General features: G+C 30.9%; 36 non-coding genes across 36 annotated transcripts; all 36 read right to left on the bottom strand.

The window, feature by feature from the left end:
* Positions 1 to 412: 412 nt before the first annotated feature.
* TRNAT-AGU (transfer RNA threonine (anticodon AGU)) lies at positions 413 to 486 on the bottom strand. The gene has a single exon. It is a non-coding gene; the product is annotated as a tRNA-Thr (tRNA).
* A 431-nt stretch (positions 487 to 917) lies between these two features.
* TRNAT-CGU (transfer RNA threonine (anticodon CGU)) lies at positions 918 to 990 on the bottom strand. The gene has a single exon. It is a non-coding gene; the product is annotated as a tRNA-Thr (tRNA).
* A 437-nt stretch (positions 991 to 1,427) lies between these two features.
* Positions 1,428 to 1,501, bottom strand: TRNAT-AGU (transfer RNA threonine (anticodon AGU)). The gene has a single exon. It is a non-coding gene; the product is annotated as a tRNA-Thr (tRNA).
* A 430-nt stretch (positions 1,502 to 1,931) lies between these two features.
* On the bottom strand, positions 1,932 to 2,004 carry TRNAT-CGU (transfer RNA threonine (anticodon CGU)). The gene has a single exon. It is a non-coding gene; the product is annotated as a tRNA-Thr (tRNA).
* A 437-nt stretch (positions 2,005 to 2,441) lies between these two features.
* Positions 2,442 to 2,515, bottom strand: TRNAT-AGU (transfer RNA threonine (anticodon AGU)). Its single transcript has one exon. It is a non-coding gene; the product is annotated as a tRNA-Thr (tRNA).
* Positions 2,516 to 2,946: 431 nt separating this feature from the next.
* Positions 2,947 to 3,019, bottom strand: TRNAT-CGU (transfer RNA threonine (anticodon CGU)). Its single transcript has one exon. It is a non-coding gene; the product is annotated as a tRNA-Thr (tRNA).
* Positions 3,020 to 3,455: 436 nt separating this feature from the next.
* On the bottom strand, positions 3,456 to 3,529 carry TRNAT-AGU (transfer RNA threonine (anticodon AGU)). Its single transcript has one exon. It is a non-coding gene; the product is annotated as a tRNA-Thr (tRNA).
* Positions 3,530 to 4,470: 941 nt separating this feature from the next.
* On the bottom strand, positions 4,471 to 4,544 carry TRNAT-AGU (transfer RNA threonine (anticodon AGU)). Its single transcript has one exon. It is a non-coding gene; the product is annotated as a tRNA-Thr (tRNA).
* Positions 4,545 to 4,975: 431 nt separating this feature from the next.
* TRNAT-CGU (transfer RNA threonine (anticodon CGU)) lies at positions 4,976 to 5,048 on the bottom strand. The gene has a single exon. It is a non-coding gene; the product is annotated as a tRNA-Thr (tRNA).
* A 435-nt stretch (positions 5,049 to 5,483) lies between these two features.
* TRNAT-AGU (transfer RNA threonine (anticodon AGU)) lies at positions 5,484 to 5,557 on the bottom strand. The gene has a single exon. It is a non-coding gene; the product is annotated as a tRNA-Thr (tRNA).
* Positions 5,558 to 5,988: 431 nt separating this feature from the next.
* On the bottom strand, positions 5,989 to 6,061 carry TRNAT-CGU (transfer RNA threonine (anticodon CGU)). Its single transcript has one exon. It is a non-coding gene; the product is annotated as a tRNA-Thr (tRNA).
* Positions 6,062 to 6,498: 437 nt separating this feature from the next.
* On the bottom strand, positions 6,499 to 6,572 carry TRNAT-AGU (transfer RNA threonine (anticodon AGU)). Its single transcript has one exon. It is a non-coding gene; the product is annotated as a tRNA-Thr (tRNA).
* A 430-nt stretch (positions 6,573 to 7,002) lies between these two features.
* Positions 7,003 to 7,075, bottom strand: TRNAT-CGU (transfer RNA threonine (anticodon CGU)). The gene has a single exon. It is a non-coding gene; the product is annotated as a tRNA-Thr (tRNA).
* A 434-nt stretch (positions 7,076 to 7,509) lies between these two features.
* TRNAT-AGU (transfer RNA threonine (anticodon AGU)) lies at positions 7,510 to 7,583 on the bottom strand. Its single transcript has one exon. It is a non-coding gene; the product is annotated as a tRNA-Thr (tRNA).
* A 941-nt stretch (positions 7,584 to 8,524) lies between these two features.
* On the bottom strand, positions 8,525 to 8,598 carry TRNAT-AGU (transfer RNA threonine (anticodon AGU)). Its single transcript has one exon. It is a non-coding gene; the product is annotated as a tRNA-Thr (tRNA).
* A 941-nt stretch (positions 8,599 to 9,539) lies between these two features.
* Positions 9,540 to 9,613, bottom strand: TRNAT-AGU (transfer RNA threonine (anticodon AGU)). The gene has a single exon. It is a non-coding gene; the product is annotated as a tRNA-Thr (tRNA).
* Positions 9,614 to 10,043: 430 nt separating this feature from the next.
* Positions 10,044 to 10,116, bottom strand: TRNAT-UGU (transfer RNA threonine (anticodon UGU)). The gene has a single exon. It is a non-coding gene; the product is annotated as a tRNA-Thr (tRNA).
* A 435-nt stretch (positions 10,117 to 10,551) lies between these two features.
* On the bottom strand, positions 10,552 to 10,625 carry TRNAT-AGU (transfer RNA threonine (anticodon AGU)). Its single transcript has one exon. It is a non-coding gene; the product is annotated as a tRNA-Thr (tRNA).
* A 431-nt stretch (positions 10,626 to 11,056) lies between these two features.
* TRNAT-CGU (transfer RNA threonine (anticodon CGU)) lies at positions 11,057 to 11,129 on the bottom strand. Its single transcript has one exon. It is a non-coding gene; the product is annotated as a tRNA-Thr (tRNA).
* A 436-nt stretch (positions 11,130 to 11,565) lies between these two features.
* On the bottom strand, positions 11,566 to 11,639 carry TRNAT-AGU (transfer RNA threonine (anticodon AGU)). The gene has a single exon. It is a non-coding gene; the product is annotated as a tRNA-Thr (tRNA).
* A 430-nt stretch (positions 11,640 to 12,069) lies between these two features.
* On the bottom strand, positions 12,070 to 12,142 carry TRNAT-UGU (transfer RNA threonine (anticodon UGU)). Its single transcript has one exon. It is a non-coding gene; the product is annotated as a tRNA-Thr (tRNA).
* A 435-nt stretch (positions 12,143 to 12,577) lies between these two features.
* TRNAT-AGU (transfer RNA threonine (anticodon AGU)) lies at positions 12,578 to 12,651 on the bottom strand. The gene has a single exon. It is a non-coding gene; the product is annotated as a tRNA-Thr (tRNA).
* A 941-nt stretch (positions 12,652 to 13,592) lies between these two features.
* TRNAT-AGU (transfer RNA threonine (anticodon AGU)) lies at positions 13,593 to 13,666 on the bottom strand. Its single transcript has one exon. It is a non-coding gene; the product is annotated as a tRNA-Thr (tRNA).
* A 431-nt stretch (positions 13,667 to 14,097) lies between these two features.
* TRNAT-CGU (transfer RNA threonine (anticodon CGU)) lies at positions 14,098 to 14,170 on the bottom strand. Its single transcript has one exon. It is a non-coding gene; the product is annotated as a tRNA-Thr (tRNA).
* Positions 14,171 to 15,109: 939 nt separating this feature from the next.
* TRNAT-UGU (transfer RNA threonine (anticodon UGU)) lies at positions 15,110 to 15,182 on the bottom strand. The gene has a single exon. It is a non-coding gene; the product is annotated as a tRNA-Thr (tRNA).
* A 1,449-nt stretch (positions 15,183 to 16,631) lies between these two features.
* Positions 16,632 to 16,705, bottom strand: TRNAT-AGU (transfer RNA threonine (anticodon AGU)). Its single transcript has one exon. It is a non-coding gene; the product is annotated as a tRNA-Thr (tRNA).
* Positions 16,706 to 17,136: 431 nt separating this feature from the next.
* TRNAT-CGU (transfer RNA threonine (anticodon CGU)) lies at positions 17,137 to 17,209 on the bottom strand. The gene has a single exon. It is a non-coding gene; the product is annotated as a tRNA-Thr (tRNA).
* Positions 17,210 to 17,642: 433 nt separating this feature from the next.
* On the bottom strand, positions 17,643 to 17,716 carry TRNAT-AGU (transfer RNA threonine (anticodon AGU)). Its single transcript has one exon. It is a non-coding gene; the product is annotated as a tRNA-Thr (tRNA).
* A 431-nt stretch (positions 17,717 to 18,147) lies between these two features.
* On the bottom strand, positions 18,148 to 18,220 carry TRNAT-CGU (transfer RNA threonine (anticodon CGU)). Its single transcript has one exon. It is a non-coding gene; the product is annotated as a tRNA-Thr (tRNA).
* A 436-nt stretch (positions 18,221 to 18,656) lies between these two features.
* On the bottom strand, positions 18,657 to 18,730 carry TRNAT-AGU (transfer RNA threonine (anticodon AGU)). Its single transcript has one exon. It is a non-coding gene; the product is annotated as a tRNA-Thr (tRNA).
* Positions 18,731 to 19,161: 431 nt separating this feature from the next.
* On the bottom strand, positions 19,162 to 19,234 carry TRNAT-CGU (transfer RNA threonine (anticodon CGU)). The gene has a single exon. It is a non-coding gene; the product is annotated as a tRNA-Thr (tRNA).
* Positions 19,235 to 19,670: 436 nt separating this feature from the next.
* Positions 19,671 to 19,744, bottom strand: TRNAT-AGU (transfer RNA threonine (anticodon AGU)). The gene has a single exon. It is a non-coding gene; the product is annotated as a tRNA-Thr (tRNA).
* A 431-nt stretch (positions 19,745 to 20,175) lies between these two features.
* TRNAT-CGU (transfer RNA threonine (anticodon CGU)) lies at positions 20,176 to 20,248 on the bottom strand. The gene has a single exon. It is a non-coding gene; the product is annotated as a tRNA-Thr (tRNA).
* A 1,453-nt stretch (positions 20,249 to 21,701) lies between these two features.
* Positions 21,702 to 21,775, bottom strand: TRNAT-AGU (transfer RNA threonine (anticodon AGU)). Its single transcript has one exon. It is a non-coding gene; the product is annotated as a tRNA-Thr (tRNA).
* Positions 21,776 to 22,205: 430 nt separating this feature from the next.
* TRNAT-CGU (transfer RNA threonine (anticodon CGU)) lies at positions 22,206 to 22,278 on the bottom strand. The gene has a single exon. It is a non-coding gene; the product is annotated as a tRNA-Thr (tRNA).
* Positions 22,279 to 22,715: 437 nt separating this feature from the next.
* Positions 22,716 to 22,789, bottom strand: TRNAT-AGU (transfer RNA threonine (anticodon AGU)). Its single transcript has one exon. It is a non-coding gene; the product is annotated as a tRNA-Thr (tRNA).
* Positions 22,790 to 23,199: the final 410 nt, after the last annotated feature.

Here is a 23,199-nt window from a genome sequence, read left to right on the forward strand (position 1 = left end):
AATAATCTATTGTTGATGATGAAATTTTGTTTCCTGCTATAAATTCTTCTTTATATGTACTGTAATCTTAAACACAATAAGATACTCAATCACTAAACAAGTATTAATATGTTTCAATAAACAGGTACTCTTATAAAACCCAATGTTATTTCTTGAATACATTACATTTTTTTTTAATGAAGGCATTAATATAGCTCAAATCGAGGTAGTAATGTCATATACGTCTTTCTCATAGATATGTCTTTTTTTATTTTGCAATAACAGTATTCACTCTATAATCTTGAAAATACTTTGGCTTATATGAGGTTGAAGATGATCTGTTCAACAGTAAGATGAATCAGACGTTTATATTTTAATTTTATCAGAATAGTACCTAATGAAATTGATTTGTTATATAATAAAGAGAAAAGCAAGGCGCTGCTGAGAGTTGAACTCAGGATCTCCTGTTTACTAGACAGGCGCTCTAACCAGCTAAGCCACAGCACCCCCTTGAATCTTAACTTTGAAAGACTTTTCTTTATGGTGTTCAAGAGAATATTGCTTTTTCACTTTCATATTCTTTTATAAGTTCACAGACTTCTCTACTCAAACACTTTAGATGAAGACGCTTCACTTATTCAAAAACACCTCTCTAATTTGAAGTTTACCCTATTCATAGAATTTTAAAATATACCTTGCCGAAGAGTGGATTAGTTGAACTCAACAATAGAGTGATCATACGGCTCTATCTTGTTCTTTGTCATTTACTTTTCGATATTTCAGTCAATGCATTCCTATAAAAATCTTCACAATACCAAGTATTTTATTTCATTTTATGATAACTTATTCTAAAGTTCATAGAACCAGACGTTTAATTCTTAAAATGTATTCAATACTTGTTTGATGAAAAATATTCCTAAAGCATGGAGAAAACAGTTAGGTGCTACTGAGATTTGAACTCAGGATTTCCTGTTAACGAGACAGGCGCTTTAACCACTAAGCCACAGCACCAACGTCAATAGCAAAAAATACATAAATATTCTACTGCTGATGATGAAATTTTGTTCCCTGCTATAAATTCTTCTTTATATGTACTGTAATCTTAAACACAATAAGATACTCAATCACTAAACAAGTATTAATATGTTTTAATAAACAGGTACTCTTATAAAACCCAATGTTATTTCTTGAATACATTAAATTTTTTTTTTAATGAAGGCATTAATATAGCTCAAATCGAGGTAGTAATGTCATCTATGTCTTTCTCATAGATATGTCTTTTTTTATTTTGCAATAACAGTATTCACTCTATATTCTTGAAAATACTTAGGCTTTTATGAGGTTGAAGATGATCTGTTCAACAGTAAGATGAATCAGTCGTTTATATTTTAATTGTATCAGAATAGTACCTAATGAAATTGATTTTTTATATAATAAAGAGAAAAGCAAGGCGCTGCTGAGAGTTGAACTCAGGATCTCCTGTTTACTAGACAGGCGCTCTAACCAGCTAAGCCACAGCACCCCCTTGAGTCTTAACTTTGAAAGACTTTTCTTTATGGGTTCAAGAGAATATTGCTTTTTCACTTTCATATTCTTTTATAAGTTCACAGACTTCTCTACTCAAACACTTTAGATGAAGACGCTTCACTTATTCAAAAACACCTCTCTAATTTGAAGTTTACCCTATTCATAGAATTTTAAAATATACCTTGCCGAAGAGTGGATTAGTTGAACTCAACAATAGAGTGATCATACATCTCTATCTTGTTCTTTGTCATTTACTTTTCGATATTTCAGTCAATGCATTCCTATAAAAATCGTCACAATACCAAGTATTTTATTTCATTTTATGATAACTGATTCTAAAGTTCATAGAACCAGACGTTTAATTCTTAAAATGTATTCAATACTTGTTTGATGAAAAATATTCCTAAAGCATGGAGAAAACAGTTAGGTGCTACTGAGATTTGAACTCAGGATTTCCTGTTTACGAGACAGGCGCTTTAACCACTAAGCCACAACACCAACGTCAATAGCAAAAAATACATAAATAATCTACTGCTGATGATGAAATTTTGTTCCCTGCTATAAATTCTTCTTTATATGTACTGTAATCTTAAACACAATAAGATACTCAATCACTAAACAAGTGTTAATATGTTTTAATAAACAGGTACTCTTATAAAACCCAATGTTATTTCTTGAATACATTATAGTTTTTTTTTCATGAAGGCATTAATATAGCTCAAATAGAGGTAGTAATGTCATATACGTCTTTCTCATAGATATGTCATTTTTTATTTTGCAGCAACAGTATTCACTCTATAATCTTGAAAATACTTTGGTTTTTATGAGGTTTAAGATGATCTGTTCAACAGTAAGATGAATCAGAGTTTTATATTTTAATTGTATCAGAATAGGACCTAATGAAATTGATTTGTTATATAACAAAGAGAAAAGCAAGGCGCTGCTGAGAGTTGAACTCAGGATCTCCTGTTTACTAGACAGGCGCTTTAACCAGCTAAGCCACAGCACCCGCTTGAGTCTTTACTTTGAAAGACTTTTTTTTATGGTGTTCAAGAGAATATTGCTTTTTCACTTTCATATTCTTTTATAAGTTCACAGACTTCTCTACTCAAACACTTTAGATGAAGACGGTTCACTTATTCAAAAACACCTCTCTAATTTGAAGTTTACCCTATTCATAGAATTTTAAAATATACCTTGCCGAAGAGTGGATTAGTTGAACTCAACAATAGAGTGATCATACGTCTCTATCTTGTTCTTTGTCATTTACTTTTCGATATTTCAGTCAATGCATTCCTATAAAAATCTTCACAATACCAAGTATTTTATTTCATTTTATGATAACTTATTCTAAAGTTCATAGAACCAGACTTTTAATTCTTAAAATGTATTCAATACTTGTTTGATGAAAAATATTCCTAAAGCATGGAGAAAACAGTTAGGTGCTATTGAGATTTGAACTCAGGATTTCCTGTTTACGAGACAGGCGCTTTAACCACTAAGCCACAGCACCAACCTCAATAACAAAAAATACATAAATAATCTATTGTTGATGATGACATTTTGTTTCCTGCTATAAATTCTTCTTTATATGTACTGTAATCTTAAACACAATAAGATACTCAATCACTAAACAAGTATTAATATGTTTCAATAAACAGGTACTCTTATAAAACCCAATGTTATTTCTTGAATACATTACATTTTTTTTTAATGAAGGCATTAATATAGCTCAAATCGAGGTAGTAATGTCATATACGTCTTTCTCATAGATATGTCTTTTTTTATTTTGCAATAACAGTATTCACTCTATAATCTTGAAAATACTTTGGCTTATATGAGGTTGAAGATGATCTGTTCAACAGTAAGATGAATCAGACGTTTATATTTTAATTGTATCAGAATAGTACCTAATGAAATTGATTTGTTATATAATAAAGAGAAAAGCAAGGCGCTGCTGAGAGTTGAACTCAGGATCTCTTGTTTACTAGACAGGCGCTCTAACCAGCTAAGCCACAGCACCCCCTTGAGTCTTAACTTTGAAAGACTTTTCTTTATGGTGTTCAAGAGAATATTGCTTTTTCACTTTCATATTCTTTTATAAGTTCACAGACTTCTCTACTCAAACACTTTAGATGAAGACGCTTCACTTATTCAAAAACACCTCTCTAATTTGAAGTTTACCCTATTCATAGAATTTTAAAATATACCTTGCCGAAGAGTGGATTAGTTGAACTCAACAATAGAGTGATCATACGGCTCTATCTTGTTCTTTGTCATTTACTTTTCGATATTTCAGTCAATGCATTCCTATAAAAATCTTCACAATACCAAGTATTTTATTTCATTTTATGATAACTTATTCTAAAGTTCATAGAACCAGACGTTTAATTCTTAAAATGTATTCAATACTTGTTTGATGAAAAATATTCCTAAAGCATGGAGAAAACAGTTAGGTGCTACTGAGATTTGAACTCAGGATTTCCTGTTAATAAGACAGGCGCTTTAACCAGTAAGCCACAGCACCAACGTCAATAGCAAAAAATACATAAATAATCTACTGCTGATGATGAAATTTTGTTCCCTGCTATAAATTCTTCTTTATATGTACTGTAATCTTAAACACAATAAGATACTCAATCACTAAACAAGTATTAATATGTTTTAATAAACAGGTACTCTTATAAATCCCAATGTTATTTCTTGAATACATTATATTTTTTTTTTTATGAAGGCATTAATATAGCTCAAATCGAGGTAGTAATGTCATATACGTCTTTCTCATAGATATGTCTTTTTTTATTTTGCAACAACAGTATTCACTCTATAATCTTGAAAATACTTTGGTTTTTATGAGGTTTAAGATGATCTGTTCAACAGTAAGATGAATCAGACTTTTATATTTTAATTGTATCAGAATAGGACCTAATGAAATTGATTTGTTATATAACAAAGAGAAAAGCAAGGCGCTGCTGAGAGTTGAACTCAGGACCTCCTGTTTACTAGACAGGCGCTTTAACCAGCTAAGCCACAGCACCCCCTTTAGTCTTTACTTTGAAAGACTTTTCTTTATGGTGTTCAAGAGAATATTGCTTTTTCACTTTCATATTCTTTTATAAGTTCACAGACTTCTCTACTCAAACACTTTAGATGAAGACGCTTCACTTATTCAAAAACACCTCTCTAATTTGAAGTTTACCCTATTCATAGATTTTTAAAATATACCTTGCCGAAGAGTGGATTAGTTGAACTCAACAATAGAGTGATCATACGTCTCTATCTTGTTCTTTGTCATTTACTTTTCGATATTTCAGTCAATGCATTCCTATAAAAATCTTCACAATACCAAGTATTTTATTTCATTTTATGATAACTTATTCTAAAGTTCATAGAACCAGACGTTTAATTCTTAAAATGTATTCAATACTTGTTTGATGAAAAATATTCCTAAAGCATGGAGAAAACAGTTAGGTGCTACTGAGATTTGAACTCAGGATTTCCTGTTTACGAGACAGGCGCTTTAACCACTAAGCCACAGCACCAAAGTCAATAGCAAAAAATACATAAAAAATCTACTGCTGATGATGAAATTTTGTTCCCTGCTATAAATTCTTCTTTATATGTACTGTAATCTTAAACACAATAAGATACTCAATCACTAAACAAGTATTATTATGTTTTAATAAACAGGTACTCTTATAAAACCCAATGTTATTTCTTGAATACATTATATTATTTTTTTCATGAAGGCATTAATATAGCTCAAATAGAGGTAGTAATATCATATACGTCTTTCTCATAGATGTCTTTTTTTATTTTGCAACAACAGTATTCACTCTATAATCTTGAAAATACTTTGGTTTTTATGAGGTTTAGGATGATCTGTTCAACAGTAAGATGAATCAGACTTTTATATTTTAATTGTATCAGAATAGGACCTAATGAAATTGATTTGTTATACAACAAAGAGAAAAGCAAGGCGCTGCTGAGAGTTGAACTCAGGATCTCCTGTTTACTAGACAGGCGCTTTAACCAGCTGAGCCACAGCACCCCCTTGAGTCATTACTTTGAAAGACTTTTCTTTATGGTGTTCAAGAGAATAATGCTTTTTCACTTTCATATTATTTTATAAGTTCACAGACTTCTCTACTCAAACACTTTAGATTAAGACGCTTCACTTATTCAAAAACACCTCTCTAATTTGAAGTTTACCCTATTCATAGAATTTTAAAATATACCTTGCCGAAGAGTGGATTAGTTGAACTCAACAATAGAGTGATCATACGTCTCTATCTTGTTCTTTGTCATTTACTTTTCGATATTTCAGTCAATGCATTCCTATAAAAATCTTCACAATACCAAGTATTTTATTTCATTTTATGATAACTTATTCTAAAGTTCATAGAACCAGACGTTTGATTCTTAAAATGTATTCAATACTTGTTTGATGAAAAATATTCCTAAAGCATGGAGAAAACAGTTAGGTGCTACTGAGATTTGAACTCAGGATTTCCTGTTTACGAGACAGGCGCTTTAACCACTAAGCCACAGCACCAACGTCAATAGCAAAAAATACACAAATAATCTACTGCTGATGATGAAATTTTGTTTCCTGCTATAAATTCTTCTTTATATGTACTGTAATCTTAAACACAATAAGATACTCAATCACTAAACAAGTATTAATATGTTTTAATAAACAGGTACTCTTATAAAACCCAATGTTATTTCTTGAATACATTATATTTTTTTTTTCATGAAGGCATTAATATAGCTCAAATCGAGGTAGTAATGTCATATACGTCTTTCTCATAGATATGTCTTTTTTTATTTTGCAACAACAGTATTCACTCTATAATCTTGAAAATACTTTGGTTTTTATGAGGTTTAAGATGATCTGTTCAACAGTAAGATGAATCAGACTTTTATATTTTAATTGTATCAGAATAGGACCTAAGGAAATTGATTTGTCATATAACAAAGAGAAATGCAAGGCGCTGCTGAGAGTTGAACTCAGGATCTCCTGTTTACTAGACAGGCGCTTTAACCAGCTTAGCCACAGCACCCCCTTGAGTCTATACTTTGAAAGACTTTTCTTTATGGTGTTCAAGAGAATATTGCTTTTTCACTTTCATATTCTTTTATAAGTTCACAGACTTCTCTACTCAAACACTTTAGATGAAGACGCTTCACTTATTCAAAAACACCCCTCTAATTTGAAGTTTACTCTATTCATAGAATTTTAAAATATACCTTGCCGAAGAGTGGATTAGTTGAACTCAACAATAGAGTGATCATACGTCTCTATCTTGTTCTTTGTCATTTACTTTTCGATATTTCAGTCATGCATTCCTATAAAAATCTTCACAATACCAAGTATTTTATTTCCTTTTATGATAACTTATTCTAAAGTTCATAGAACCAGACTTTTAATTCTTAAAATGTATTCAATACTTGTTTGATGAAAAATATTCCTAAAGCATGGAGAAAACAGTTAGGTGCTACTGAGATTTGAACTCAGGATTTCCTGTTTACGAGACAGGCGCTTTAACCACTAAGCCACAGCACCAACGTCAATAGCAAAAAATACATAAATAATCTACTGCTGATGATGAAATTGTGTTCCCTGCTATAAATTCTTCTTTATATGTACTGTAATCTTAAACACAATAAGATACTCAATCACTAAACAAGTATTAATATGTTTCAATAAACAGGTACTCTTATAAAACCCAATGTTATTTCTTGAACACATTACATTTTTTTTTTTAAGGCATTAATATAGCTCAAATCGAGGTAGTAATGTCATCTACGTCTTTCTCATAGATATGTCTTTTTTTATTTTGCAATAACAGTATTCACTCTATAATCTTAAAAATACTTTGGCTTTTATGAGGTTGAAGATGATCTCTTCAACAGTAAGATGAATCAGATGTTTATATTTTAATTGTATCAGAATAGTAACTAATGAAATTGATTTGTTATATAATAAAGAGAAAAGCAAGGCGCTGCTGAGAGTTGAACTCAGGATCTCCTGTTTACTAGACAGGCGCTCTAACCAGCTAAGCCACAGCACCCCCTTGAGTCTTAACTTTGAAAGACTTTTCTTTATGGTGTTCAAGAGAATATTGCTTTTTCACTTTCATATTCTTTTATAAGTTCACAGACTTCTCTACTCAAACACTTTAGATGAAGAAGCTTCACTTATTCAAAAGCACCTCTCTAATTTGAAGTTTACCCTATTCATAGAATTTTGAAATATACCTTGCCGAAGAGTGGATTAGTTGAACTCAACAATAGAGTGATCATACGGCTCTATCTTGTTCTTTGTCATTTACTTTTCGATATTTCAGTCAATGCATTCCTCTAAACATCTTCACAATACCAAGTATTTTATTTCATTTTATGATAACTTATTCTAAAGTTCATAGAACCAGATGTTTGATTCTTAAAATGTATTCAATACTTGTTTGATGAAAAATATTCCTAAAGCATGGAGAAAACAGTTAGGTGTTATTGAGATTTGAACTCAGGATTTCCTGTTTACGAGACAGGCGCTTTAACCACTAAGCCACAGCACCAACCTCAATAACAAAAAATACATAAATAATCTATTGTTGATGATGAAATTTTGTTTCCTGCTATAAATTCTTCTTTATATGTACTGTAATCTTAAACACAATAAGATACTCAATCACTAAACAAGTATTAATATGTTTCAATAAACAGGTACTCTTATAAAACCCAATGTTATTTCTTGAATACATTACATTTTTTTTTTAATGAAGGCATTAATATAGCTCAAATCGAGGTAGTAATGTCATCTACGTCTTTCTCATAGATATGTCTTTTTTTATTTTGCAATAACAGTATTCACTCTATAATCTTGAAAATACTTTGGCTTTTATGAGGTTGAAGATGATCTGTTCAACAGTAAGATGAATCAGACGTTTATATTTTAATTGTATCAGAATAGTACCTAATGAAATTGATTTGTTATATAATAAAGAGAAAAGCAAGGCGCTGCTGAGAGTTGAACTCAGGATCTCCTGTTTACTAGACAGGCGCTCTAACCAGCTAAGCCACAGCACCCCCTTGAGTCTTAATTTTGAAAGACTTTTCTTTATGGTGTTCAAGAGAATATTGCTTTTTCACTTTCATATTCTTTTATAAGTTCACAGACTTCTCTACTCAAACACTTTAGATGAAGAAGCTTCACTTATTCAAAAGCACCTCTCTAATTTGAAGTTTACCCTATTCATAGAATTTTGAAATATACCTTGCCGAAGAGTGGATTAGTTGAACTCAACAATAGAGTGATCATACGGCTCTATCTTGTTCTTTGTCATTTACTTTTCGATATTTCAGTCAATGCATTCCTCTAAACATCTTCACAATACCAAGTATTTTATTTCATTTTATGATAACTTATTCTAAAGTTCATAGAACCAGATGTTTGATTCTTAAAATGTATTCAATACTTGTTTGATGAAAAATATTCCTAAAGCATGGAGAAAACAGTTAGGTGTTATTGAGATTTGAACTCAGGATTTCCTGTTTACGAGACAGGCGCTTTAACCACTAAGCCACAGCACCAACCTCAATAACCAAAAATACATAAATAATCTATTGTTGATGATGAAATTTTGTTTCCTGCTATAAATTCTTCTTTATATGTACTGTAATCTTAAACACAATAAGATACTCAATCACTAAACAAGTATTAATATGTTTCAATAAACAGGTACTCTTATAAAACCCAATGTTATTTCTTGAATACATTACATTTTTTTTTTAATGAAGGCATTAATATAGCTCAAATCGAGGTAGTAATGTCATCTACGTCTTTCTCATAGATATGTCTTTTTTTATTTTGCAATAACAGTATTCACTCTATAATCTTGAAAATACTTTGGCTTTTATGAGGTTGAAGATGATCTGTTCAACAGTAAGATGAATCAGACGTTTATATTTTAATTGTATCAGAATAGTACCTAATGAAATTGATTTGTTATATAATAAAGAGAAAAGCAAGGCGCTGCTGAGAGTTGAACTCAGGATCTCCTGTTTACTAGACAGGCGCTTTAACCAGCTAAGCCACAGCACCCGCTTGAGTCTTTACTTTGAAAGACTTTTTTTATGGTGTTCAAGAGAATATTGCTTTTTCACTTTCATATTCTTTTATAAGTTCACAGACTTCTCTACTCAAACACTTTAGATGAAGACGGTTCACTTATTCAAAAACACCTCTCTAATTTGAAGTTTACCCTATTCATAGAATTTTAAAATATACCTTGCCGAAGAGTGGATTAGTTGAACTCAACAATAGAGTGATCATACGGCTCTATCTTGTTCTTTGTCATTTACTTTTCGATATTTCAGTCAATGCATTCCTATAAAAATCTTCACAATACCAAGTATTTTATTTCATTTTATGATAACTTATTCTAAAGTTCATAGAACCAGACGTTTAATTCTTAAAATGTATTCAATACTTGTTTGATGAAAAATATTCCTAAAGCATGGAGAAAACAGTTAGGTGCTACTGAGATTTGAACTCAGGATTTCCTGTTTACAAGACAGGCGCTTTAATCACTAAGCCACAGCACCAACTTCAATAGCAAAAAATACATAAATAATCTACTGCTGATGATGAAATTTTGTTCCCTGCTATAAATTCTTCTTTATATGTACTGTAATCTTAAACACAATAAGATACTCCATCACTAAACAAGTATTAATATGTTTTAATAAACAGGTACTCTTATAAAACCCAATGTTATTTCTTGAATACATTATATTTTTTTTCATGAAGGCATTAATATAGCTCAAATCGAGGTAGTAATGTCATATACGTCTTTCTCATAGATATGTCTTTTTTTATTTTGCAACAACAGTATTCACTCTATAATCTTGAAAATACTTTGGTTTTTATGAGGTTTAAGATGATCTGTTCAACAGTAAGATGAATCAGACTTTTATATTTTAATTGTATCAGAATAGGACCTAATGAAATTGATTTGTTATATAACAAAGAGAAAAGCAAGGCGCTGCAGAGAGTTGAACTCAGGATCTCCTGTTTACTAGACAGGCGCTTTAACCAGCTAAGCCACAGCACCCCCTTGAGTCTTTACTTTGAAAGACTTTTCTTTAATGTGTTCAAGAGAATATTGCTTTTTCACTTTCATATTCTTTTATAAGTTCACAGACTTCTCTACTCAAACACTTTAGATGAAGACGCTTCACTTATTCAAAAACACCTCTCTAATTTGAAGTTTACCATATTCATAGAATTTTAAAATATACCTTGCCGAAGAGTGGATTAGTTGAACTCAACAATAGAGTGATCATACGTCTCTATCTTGTTCTTTGTCAATTACTTTTCGATATTTCAGTCAATGCATTCCTATAAAAATCTTCACAATACCAAGTATTTTATTTCATTTTATGATAACTTATTCTAAAGTTCATAGAACCAGACGTTTAATTCTTAAAATGTATTCAATACTTGTTTGATGAAAAATATTCCTAAAGCATGGAGAAAACAGTTAGGTGCCACTGAGATTTGAACTCAAGGTTTCCTGTTTACGAGACAGGCGCTTTAACAACTAAGCCACAGCACCAACCTCAATAGCAAAAAATACACAAATAATCTACTGCTGATGAAGAAATTTAGTTTCCTGCTATAAATTCTTCTTTATATGTACTGTAATCTTAAACACAATAAGATACTCAATCACTAAACAAGTATTAATATGTTTTAATAAACAGGTACTCTTATAAAACCCAATGTTATTTCTTGAATACATTACATTTTTTTTTAATGAAGGCATTAATATAGCTCAAATCGAGGTAGTAATGTCATCTACGTCTTTCTCATAGATATGTCTTTTTTTATTTTGCAATAACAGTATTCACTCTATAATCTTGAAAATACTTTGGCTTTTATGAGGTTGAAGATGATCTGTTCAACAGTAAGATGAATCAGACGTTCATATTTTAATTGTATCAGAATAGTACCTAATGAAATTGATTTGTTATATAATAAAGAGAAAAGCAAGGCGCTGCTGAGAGTTGAACTCAGGATCTCCTGTTTACTAGACAGGCGCTTTAACCAGCTAAGCCACAGCACCCGCTTGAGTCTTTACTTTGAAAGACTTTTTTTATGGTGTTCAAGAGAATATTGCTTTTTCACTTTCATATTCTTTTATAAGTTCACAGACTTCTCTACTCAAACACTTTAGATGAAGACGGTTCACTTATTCAAAAACACCTCTCTAATTTGAAGTTTACCCTATTCATAGAATTTTAAAATATACCTTGCCGAAGAGTGGATTAGTTGAACTCAACAATAGAGTGATCATACGGCTCTATCTTGTTCTTTGTCATTTACTTTTCGATATTTCAGTCAATGCATTCCTATAAAAATCTTCACAATACCAAGTATTTTATTTCATTTTATGATAACTTATTCTAAAGTTCATAGAACCAGACGTTTAATTCTTAAAATGTATTCAATACTTGTTTGATGAAAAATATTCCTAAAGCATGGAGAAAACAGTTAGGTGCTACTGAGATTTGAACTCAGGATTTCCTGTTTACAAGACAGGCGCTTTAATCACTAAGCCACAGCACCAACTTCAATAGCAAAAAATACATAAATAATCTACTGCTGATGATGACATTTTGTTCCCTGCTATAAATTCTTCTTTATATGTACTGTAATCTTAAACACAATAAGATACTCCATCACTAAACAAGTATTAATATGTTTTAATAAACAGGTACTCTTATAAAACCCAATGTTATTTCTTGAATACATTATATTTTTTTTCATGAAGGCATTAATATAGCTCAAATCGAGGTAGTAATGTCATATACGTCTTTCTCATAGATATGTCTTTTTTTATTTTGCAACAACAGTATTCACTCTATAATCTTGAAAATACTTTGGTTTTTATGAGGTTTAAGATGATCTGTTCAACAGTAAGATGAATCAGACTTTTATATTTTAATTGTATCAGAATAGGACCTAATGAAATTGATTTGTTATATAACAAAGAGAAAAGCAAGGCGCTGCAGAGAGTTGAACTCAGGATCTCCTGTTTACTAGACAGGCGCTTTAACCAGCTAAGCCACAGCACCCCCTTGAGTCTTTACTTTGAAAGACTTTTCTTTAATGTGTTCAAGAGAATATTGCTTTTTCACTTTCATATTCTTTTATAAGTTCACAGACTTCTCTACTCAAACACTTTAGATGAAGACGCTTCACTTATTCAAAAACACCTCTCTAATTTGAAGTTTACCATATTCATAGAATTTTAAAATATACCTTGCCGAAGAGTGGATTAGTTGAACTCAACAATAGAGTGATCATACGTCTCTATCTTGTTCTTTGTCAATTACTTTTCGATATTTCAGTCAATGCATTCCTATAAAAATCTTCACAATACCAAGTATTTTATTTCATTTTATGATAACTTATTCTAAAGTTCATAGAACCAGACGTTTAATTCTTAAAATGTATTCAATACTTGTTTGATGAAAAATATTCCTAAAGCATGGAGAAAACAGTTAGGTGCCACTGAGATTTGAACTCAAGATTTCCTGTTTACGAGACAGGCGCTTTAACAACTAAGCCACAGCACCAACCTCAATAGCAAAAAATACACAAATAATCTACTGCTGATGAAGAAATTTAGTTTCCTGCTATAAATTCTTCTTTATATGTACTGTAATCTTAAACACAATAAGATACTCAATCACTAAACAAGTATTAATATGTTTTAATAAACAGGTACTCTTATAAAACCCAATGTTATTTCTTGAATACATTACATTTTTTTTTTAATGAAGGCATTAATATAGCTCAAATCGAGGTAGTAATGTCATCTACGTCTTTCTCATAGATATGTCTTTTTTTATTTTGCAATAACAGTATTCACTCTATAATCTTGAAAATACTTTGGCTTTTATGAGGTTGAAGATGATCTGTTCAACAGTAAGATGAATCAGACGTTCATATTTTAATTGTATCAGAATAGTACCTAATGAAATTGATTTGTTATATAATAAAGAGAAAAGCAAGGCGCTGCTGAGAGTTGAACTCAGGATCTCCTGTTTACTAGACAGGCACTCTAACCAGCTAAGCCACAGCACCCCCTTGAGTCTTAACTTTGAAAGACTTTTCTTTATGGTGTTCAAGAGAATATTGCTTTTTCACTTTCATATTCTTTTATAAGTTCACAGACCTCTCTACTCAAACACTTTAGATGAAGACGCTTCACTTATTCAAAAACACCTCTCTAATTTGAAGTTTACCCTATTCATAGAATTTTGAAATATACCTTGCCGAAGAGTGGATTAGTTGAACTCAACAATAGAGTGATCATACGGCTCTATCTTGTTCTTTGTCATTTACTTTTCGATATTTCAGTCAATGCATTCCTATAAAAATCTTCACAATACCAAGTATTTTATTTCATTTTATGATAACTTATTCTAAAGTTCATAGAACCAGACGTTTAATTCTTAAAATGTATTCAATACTTGTTGGATGAAAAATATTCCTAAAGCATGGAGAAAACAGTTAGGTGCTACTGAGATTTGAACTCAGGATTTCCTGTTTACGAGACAGGCGCTTTAACCACTAAGCCACAGCACCAACATCAATAGCAAAAAATACATAAATAATCTACTGCTGATGATGAAATTTTGTTCCCTGCTATAAATTCTTCTTTATATGTACTGTAATCTTAAACACAATAAGATACTCAATCACTAAACAAGTATTAATATGTTTTAATAAACAGGTACTCTTATAAAACCCAATGTTATTTCTTTAATACATTATTTTTTTTTCATGAAGGCATTAATATAGCTCAAATAGAGGTAGTAATGTCATATACGTCTTTCTCATAGATATGTCTTTTTTTATTTTGCAACAACAGTATTCACTCTATAATCTTGAAAATACTTTGGCTTTTATGAGGTTGAAGATGATCTGTTCAACAGTAAGATGAATCAGACGTTTATATTTTAATTGTATCAGAATAGTACCTAATGAAATTGATTTGTTATATAATAAAGAGAAAAGCAAGGCGCTGCTGAGAGTTGAACTCTGGATCTCCTGTTTACTAGACAGGCGCTCTAACCAGCTAAGCCACAGCAACCCCTTGAGTCTTAACTTTGAAAGACTTTTCTTTATGGTGTTCAAGAGAATATTGCTTTTTCACTTTCATATTCTTTTATAAGTTCACAGACTTCTCTACTCAAACACTTTAGATGAAGAAGCTTCACTTATTCAAAAGCACCTCTCTAATTTGAAGTTTACCCTATTCATAGAATTTTGAAATATACCTTGCCGAAGAGTGGATTAGTTGAACTCAACAATAGAGTGATCATACGGCTCTATCTTGTTCTTTGTCATTTACTTTTCGATATTTCAGTCAATGCATTCCTATAAAAATCTTCACAATACCAAGTATTTTATTTCATTTTATGATAACTTATTCTAAAGTTCATAGAACCAGACGTTTAATTCTTAAAATGTATTCAATACTTGTTGGATGAAAAATATTCCTAAAGCATGGAGAAAACAGTTAGGTGCTACTGAGATTTGAACTCAGGATTTCCTGTTTACAAGACAGGCGCTTTAATCACTAAGCCACAGCACCAACTTCAATAGCAAAAAATACATAAATAATCTACTGCTGATGATGAAATTTTGTTCCCTGCTATAAATTCTTCTTTATATGTACTGTAATCTTAAACACAATAAGATACTCAATCACTAAACAAGTATTAATATGTTTTAATAAACAGGTACTCTTATAACACCCAATGTTATTTCTTGAATACATTATATTTTTTTTCATGAAGGCATTAATATAGCTCAAATCGAGGTAGTAATGTCATATACGTCTTTCTCATAGATATGTCTTTTTTTATTTTGCAACAACAGTATTCACTCTATAATCTTGAAAATACTTTGGTTTTTATGAGGTTTAAGATGATCTGTTCAACAGTAAGATGAATCAGACTTTTATATTTTAATTGTATCAGAATAGGACCTAATGAAATTGATTTGTTATATAACAAAGAGAAAAGCAAGGCGCTGCATAGAGTTGAACTCAGGATCTCCTGTTTACTAGACAGGCGCTTTAACCAGCTAAGCCACAGCACCCCTTTGAGTCTTTACTTTGAAAGACTTTTCTTTATGGTGTTCAAGAGAATATTGCTTTTTCACTTTCATATTCTTTTATAAGTTCACAGACTTCTCTACTCAAACACTTTACATGAAGACGCTTCACTTATTCAAAAACACCTCTCTAATTTGAAGTTTACCATATTCATAGAATTTTAAAATATACCTTGCCGAAGAGTGGATTAGTTGAACTCAACAATAGAGTGATCATACGTCTCTATCTTGTTCTTTGTCAATTACTTTTCGATATTTCAGTCAATGCATTCCTATAAAAATCTTCACAATACCAAGTATTTTATTTCATTTTATGATAACTTATTCTAAAGTTCATAGAACCAGACGTTTAATTCTTAAAATGTATTCAATACTTGTTTGATGAAAAATATTCCTAAAGCATGGAGAAAACAGTTAGGTGCCACTGAGATTTGAACTCAAGATTTCCTGTTTACGAGACAGGCGCTTTAACAACTAAGCCACAGCACCAACCTCAATAGCAAAAAATACACAAATAATCTACTGCTGATGAAGAAATTTAGTTTCCTGCTATAAATTCTTCTTTATATGTACTGTAATCTTAAACACAATAAGATACTCAATCACTAAACAAGTATTAATATGTTTTAATAAACAGGTACTCTTATAAATCCCAATGTTATTTCTTGAATACATTATATTTTTTTTTTATGAAGGCATTAATATAGCTCAAATCGAGGTAGTAATGTCATATACGTCTTTCTCATAGATATGTCTTTTTTTATTTTGCAACAACAGTATTCACTCTATAATCTTGAAAATACTTTGGTTTTTATGAGGTTTAAGATGATCTGTTCAACAGTGAGATGAATCAGACTTTTATATTTTAATTGTATCAGAATAGGACCTAATGAAATTGATTTGTTATATAACAAAGAGAAAAGCAAGGCGCTGCTGAGAGTTGAACTCAGGATCTCCTGTTTACTAGACAGGCGCTTTAACCAGCTAAGCCACAGCACCCCCTTTAGTCTTTACTTTGAAAGACTTTTCTTTATGGTGTTCAAGAGAATATTGCTTTTTCACTTTCATATTCTTTTATAAGTTCACAGACTTCTCTACTCAAACACTTTAGATGAAGACGCTTCACTTATTCAAAAACACCTCTCTAATTTGAAGTTTACCCTATTCATAGATTTTTAAAATATACCTTGCCGAAGAGTGGATTAGTTGAACTCAACAATAGAGTGATCATACGTCTCTATCTTGTTCTTTGTCATTTACTTTTCGATATTTCAGTCAATGCATTCCTATAAAAATCTTCACAATACCAAGTATTTTATTTCATTTTATGATAACTTATTCTAAAGTTCATAGAACCAGACGTTTAATTCTTAAAATGTATTCAATACTTGTTTGATGAAAAATATTCCTAAAGCATGGAGAAAACAGTTAGGTGCTACTGAGATTTGAACTCAGGATTTCCTGTTTACGAGACAGGCGCTTTAACCACTAAGCCACAGCACCAAAGTCAATAGCAAAAAATACATAAAAAATCTACTGCTGATGATGAAATTTTGTTCCCTGCTATAAATTCTTCTTTATATGTACTGTAATCTTAAACACAATAAGATACTCAATCACTAAACAAGTATTATTATGTTTTAATAAACAGGTACTCTTATAAAACCCAATGTTATTTCTTGAATACATTATATTTTTTTTTTCATGAAGGCATTAATATAGCTCAAATAGAGGTAGTAATATCATATACGTCTTTCTCATAGATGTCTTTTTTTATTTTGCAACAACAGTATTCACTCTATAATCTTGAAAATACTTTGGTTTTTATGAGGTTTAGGATGATCTGTTCAACAGTAAGATGAATCAGACTTATATTTTAATTGTATCAGAATAGGACCTAATGAAATTGATTTGTTATACAACAAAGAGAAAAGCAAGGCGCTGCTGAGAGTTGAACTCAGGATCTCCTGTTTACTAGACAGGCGCTTTAACCAGCTGAGCCACAGCACCCCCTTGAGTCTTTACTTTGAAAGACTTTTCTTTATGGTGTTCAAGAGAATATTGCTTTTTCACTTTCATATTCTTTTATAAGTTCACAGACCTCTCTACTCAAACACTTTAGATGAAGACGCTTCACTTATTCAAAAACACCTCTCTAATTTGAAGTTTACCCTATTCATAGAATTTTAAAATATACCTTGCCGAAGAGTGGATTAGTTGAACTCAACAATAGAGTGATCATACGTCTCTATCTTGTTCTTTGTCATTTACTTTTCGATATTTCAGTCAATGCATTCCTATAAAAATCGTCACAATACCAAGTATTTTATTTCATTTTATGATAACTTATTCTAAAGTTCATAGAACCAGACGTTTAATTCTTAAAATGTATTCAATACTTGTTTGATGAAAAATATTCCTAAAGCATGGAGAAAACAGTTAGGTGCTACTGAGATTTAAACTCAGGATTTCCTGTTTACGAGACAGGCGCTTTAACCACTAAGCCACAACACCAACGTCAATAGCAAAAAATACATAAATAATCTACTGCTGATGATGAAATTTTGTTCCCGGCTATAAATTCTTCTTTATATGTACTGTAATCTTAAACACAATAAGATACTCAATCACTAAACAAGTGTTAATATGTTTTAATAAACAGGTACTCTTATAAAACCCAATGTTATTTCTTGAATACATTATAGTTTTTTTTTCATGAAGGCATTAATATAGCTCAAATCGAGGTAGTAATGTCATATACGTCTTTCTCATAGATATGTCTTTTTTATTTTGCAACAACAGTATTCACTCTATAATCTTGAAAATACTTTGGTTTTTATGAGGTTTAAGATGATCTGTTCAACAGTAAGATGAATCAGACTTTTATATTTTAATTGTATCAGAATAGGACCTAATGAAATTGATTTGTTATATAACAAAGAGAAAAGCAAGGCGCTGCTGAGAGTTGAACTCAGGATCTCCTGTTTACTAGACAGGCGCTTTAACCAGCTAAGCCACAGCACCCCCTTGAGTCTTTACTTTGAAAGACTTTTCTTTATGGTGTTCAAGAGAATATTGCTTTTTCACTTTCATATTGTTTTATGAGTTCACAGACTTCTCTACTCAAACACTTTAGATGAAGACGGTTCACTTATTCAAAAACACCTCTCTAATTTGAAGTTTACCCTATTCATAGAATTTTAAAATATACCTTGCCGAAGAGTGGATTAGTTGAACTCAACAATAGAGTGATCATACGTCTCTATCTTGTTCTTTGTCATTTACTTTTCGATATTTCAGTCAATGCATTCCTATAAAAATCTTCACAATACCAAGTATTTTATTTCATTTTATGATAACTTATTCTAAAGTTCATAGAACCAGACGTTTGATTCTTAAAATGTATTCAATACTTGTTTGATGAACAATATTCCTAAAGCATGGAGAAAACAGTTAGGTGCTATTGAGATTTGAACTCAGGATTTCCTGTTTACGAGACAGGCGCTTTAACCACTAAGCCACAGCACCAACCTCAATAACAAAAAATACATAAATAATCTATTGTTGATGATGAAATTTTGTTTCCTGCTATAAATTCTTCTTTATATGTACTGTAATCTTAAACACAATAAGATACTCAATCACTAAACAAGTATTAATATGTTTCAATAAACAGGTACTCTTATAAAACCCAATGTTATTTCTTGAATACATTAAATTTTTTTTTAATGAAGGCTTTATTATAGCTCAAATCGAGGTAGTAATGTCATCTACGTCTTTCTCATAGATATGTCTTTTTTTATTTTGCAATAACAGTATTCACTCTATAATCTTGAAAATACTTTGGCTTTTATGAGGTTGAAGATGATCTGTTCAACAGTAAGATGAATCAGACGTTTATATTTTAATTGTATCAGAATAGTACCTAATGAAATTGATTTGTTATATAATAAAGAGAAAAGCAAGGCGCTGCTGAGAGTTGAACTCAGGATCTCCTGTTTACTAGACAGGCGCTCTAACCAGCTAAGCCACAGCACCCCCTTGAATCTTAACTTTGAAAGACTTTTCTTTATGGTGTTCAAGAGAATATTGCTTTTTCACTTTCATATTCTTTTATAAGTTCACAGACTTCTCTACTCAAACACTTTAGATGAAGACGGTTCACTTATTCAAAAACACCTCTCTAATTTGAAGTTTACCCTATTCATAGAATTTTAAAATATACCTTGCCGAAGAGTGGATTAGTTGAACTCAACAATAGAGTGATCATACGTCTCTATCTTGTTCTTTGTCATTTACTTTTCGATATTTCAGTCAATGCATTCCTACAAAAATCTTCACAATACCAAGTATTTTATTTCATTTTATGATAACTTATTCTAAAGTTCATAGAACCAGACGTTTGATTCTTAAAATGTATTCAATACTTGTTTGATGAAAAATATTCCTAAAGCATGGAGAAAACAGTTAGGTGCTATTGAGATTTGAACTCAGGATTTCCTGTTTACGAGACAGGCGCTTTAACCACTAAGCCACAGCACCAACCTCAATAACAAAAAATACATAAATAATCTATTGTTGATGATGAAATTTTGTTTCCTGCTATAAATTCTTCTTTATATGTACTGTAATCTTAAACACAATAAGATACTCAATCACTAAACAAGTATTAATATGTTTTAATAAACAGGTACTCTTATAAAACCCAATGTTATTTCTTGAATACATTACATTTTTTTTTTTCATGAAGGCATTAATATAGCTCAAATCGAGGTAGTAATGTCATCCACGTCTTTCTCATAGATATGTCTTTTTTTATTTTGCAATACCAGTATTTACTCCATAATCTTGAAAATACTTTGGCTTTTATGAGGTTGAAGATGATCTGTTCAACAGTAAGATGAATCAGACGTTTATATTTTAATTGTATCAGAATAGTACCTAATGAAATTGATTTGTTATATAATAAAGAGAAAAGCAAGGCGCTGCTGAGAGTTGAACTCAGGAACTCCTGTTTATTAGACAGGCGCTTTAACCAGCTAAGCCACAGCACCCCTTTGAGTCTTAACTTTGAAAGACTTTTCTTTATGGTGTTCAAGAGAATATTGCTTTTTCACTTTCATATTCTTTTATAAGTTCACAGACTTCTCTACTCAAACACTTTAGATGAAGACGCTTCACTTATTAAAAAAAACCTCTCTAATTTGAAGTTTACCCTATTCATAGAATTTTAAAATATACCTTGCCGAAGAGTGGATTAGTTGAACTCAACAATAGAGTGATCATACGGCTCTATCTTGTTCTTTGTCATTTACTTTTCGATATTTCAGTCAATGCATTCCTATAAAAATCTTCACAATACCAAGTATTTTATTTCATTTTATGATAACTTATTCTAAAGTTCATAGAACCAGACGTTTAATTCTTAAAATGTATTCAATACTTGTTTGATGAAAAATATTCCTAAAGCATGGAGAAAACAGTTAGGTGCTACTGAGATTTGAACTCTGGATTTCCTGTTAACGAGACAGGCGCTTTAACCACTAAGCCACAGCACCAACGTCAACAGCAAAAAATACATAAATAATCTACTGCTGATGATGACATTTTGTTCCCTGCTATAAATTCTTCTTTATATGTACTGTAATCTTAAACACAATAAGATACTCAATCACTAAACAAGTATTAATATGTTTTAATAAACAGGTACTCTTATAAAACCCAATGTTATTTCTTGAATACATTAAATTTTTTTTTTAATGAAGGCATTAATATAGCTCAAATCGAGGTAGTAATGTCATCTATGTCTTTCTCATAGATATGTCTTTTTTTATTTTGCAATAACAGTATTCACTCTATATTCTTGAAAATACTTAGGCTTTTATGAGGTTGAAGATGATCTGTTCAACAGTAAGATGAATCAGTCGTTTATATTTTAATTGTATCAGAATAGTACCTAATGAAATTGATTTGTTATATAATAAAGAGAAAAGCAAGGCGCTGCTGAGAGTTGAACTCAGGATCTCCTGTTTACTAGACAGGCGCTCTAACCAGCTAAGCCACAGCACCCCCTTGAGTCTTAACTTTGAAAGACTTTTCTTTATGGGTTCAAGAGAATATTGCTTTTTCACTTTCATATTCTTTTATAAGTTCACAGACTTCTCTACTCAAACACTTTAGATGAAGACGCTTCACTTATTCAAAAACACCTCTCTAATTTGAAGTTTACCCTATTCATAGAATTTTAAAATATACCTTGCCGAAGAGTGGATTAGTTGAACTCAACAATAGAGTGATCATACATCTCTATCTTGTTCTTTGTCATTTACTTTTCGATATTTCAGTCAATGCATTCCTATAAAAATCGTCACAATACCAAGTATTTTATTTCATTTTATGATAACTGATTCTAAAGTTCATAGAACCAGACGTTTAATTCTTAAAATGTATTCAATACTTGTTTGATGAAAAATATTCCTAAAGCATGGAGAAAACAGTTAGGTGCTACTGAGATTTGAACTCAGGATTTCCTGTTTACGAGACAGGCGCTTTAACCACTAAGCCACAACACCAACGTCAATAGCAAAAAATACATAAATAATCTACTGCTGATGATGAAATTTTGTTCCCTGCTATAAATTCTTCTTTATATGTACTGTAATCTTAAACACAATAAGATACTCAATCACTAAACAAGTGTTAATATGTTTTAATAAACAGGTACTCTTATAAAACCCAATGTTATTTCTTGAATACATTATAGTTTTTTTTTCATGAAGGCATTAATATAGCTCAAATAGAGGTAGTAATGTCATATACGTCTTTCTCATAGATATGTCATTTTTTATTTTGCAGCAACAGTATTCACTCTATAATCTTGAAAATACTTTGGTTTTTATGAGGTTTAAGATGATCTGTTCAACAGTAAGATGAATCAGAGTTTTATATTTTAATTGTATCAGAATAGGACCTAATGAAATTGATTTGTTATATAACAAAGAGAAAAGCAAGGCGCTGCTGAGAGTTGAACTCAGGATCTCCTGTTTACTAGACAGGCGCTTTAACCAGCTAAGCCACAGCACCCGCTTGAGTCTTTACTTTGAAAGACTTTTTTTTATGGTGTTTAAGAGAATATTGCTTTTTCACTTTCATATTCTTTTATAAGTTCACAGACTTCTCTACTCAAACACTTTAGATGAAGACGGTTCACTTATTCAAAAACACCTCTCTAATTTGAAGTTTACCCTATTCATAGAATTTTAAAATATACCTTGCCGAAGAGTGGATTAGTTGAACTCAACAATAGAGTGATCATACGTCTCTATCTTGTTCTTTGTCATTTACTTTTCGATATTTCAGTCAATGCATTCCTACAAAAATCTTCACAATACCAAGTATTTTATTTCATTTTATGATAACTTATTCTAAAGTTCATAGAACCAGACGTTTGATTCTTAAAATGTATTCAATACTTGTTTGATGAAAAATATTCC

Source organism: Lissotriton helveticus, chromosome 12 (assembly GCF_964261635.1).
Source record: "Lissotriton helveticus chromosome 12, aLisHel1.1, whole genome shotgun sequence".
NCBI classification, from domain to species: domain Eukaryota; kingdom Metazoa; phylum Chordata; class Amphibia; order Caudata; family Salamandridae; genus Lissotriton; species Lissotriton helveticus.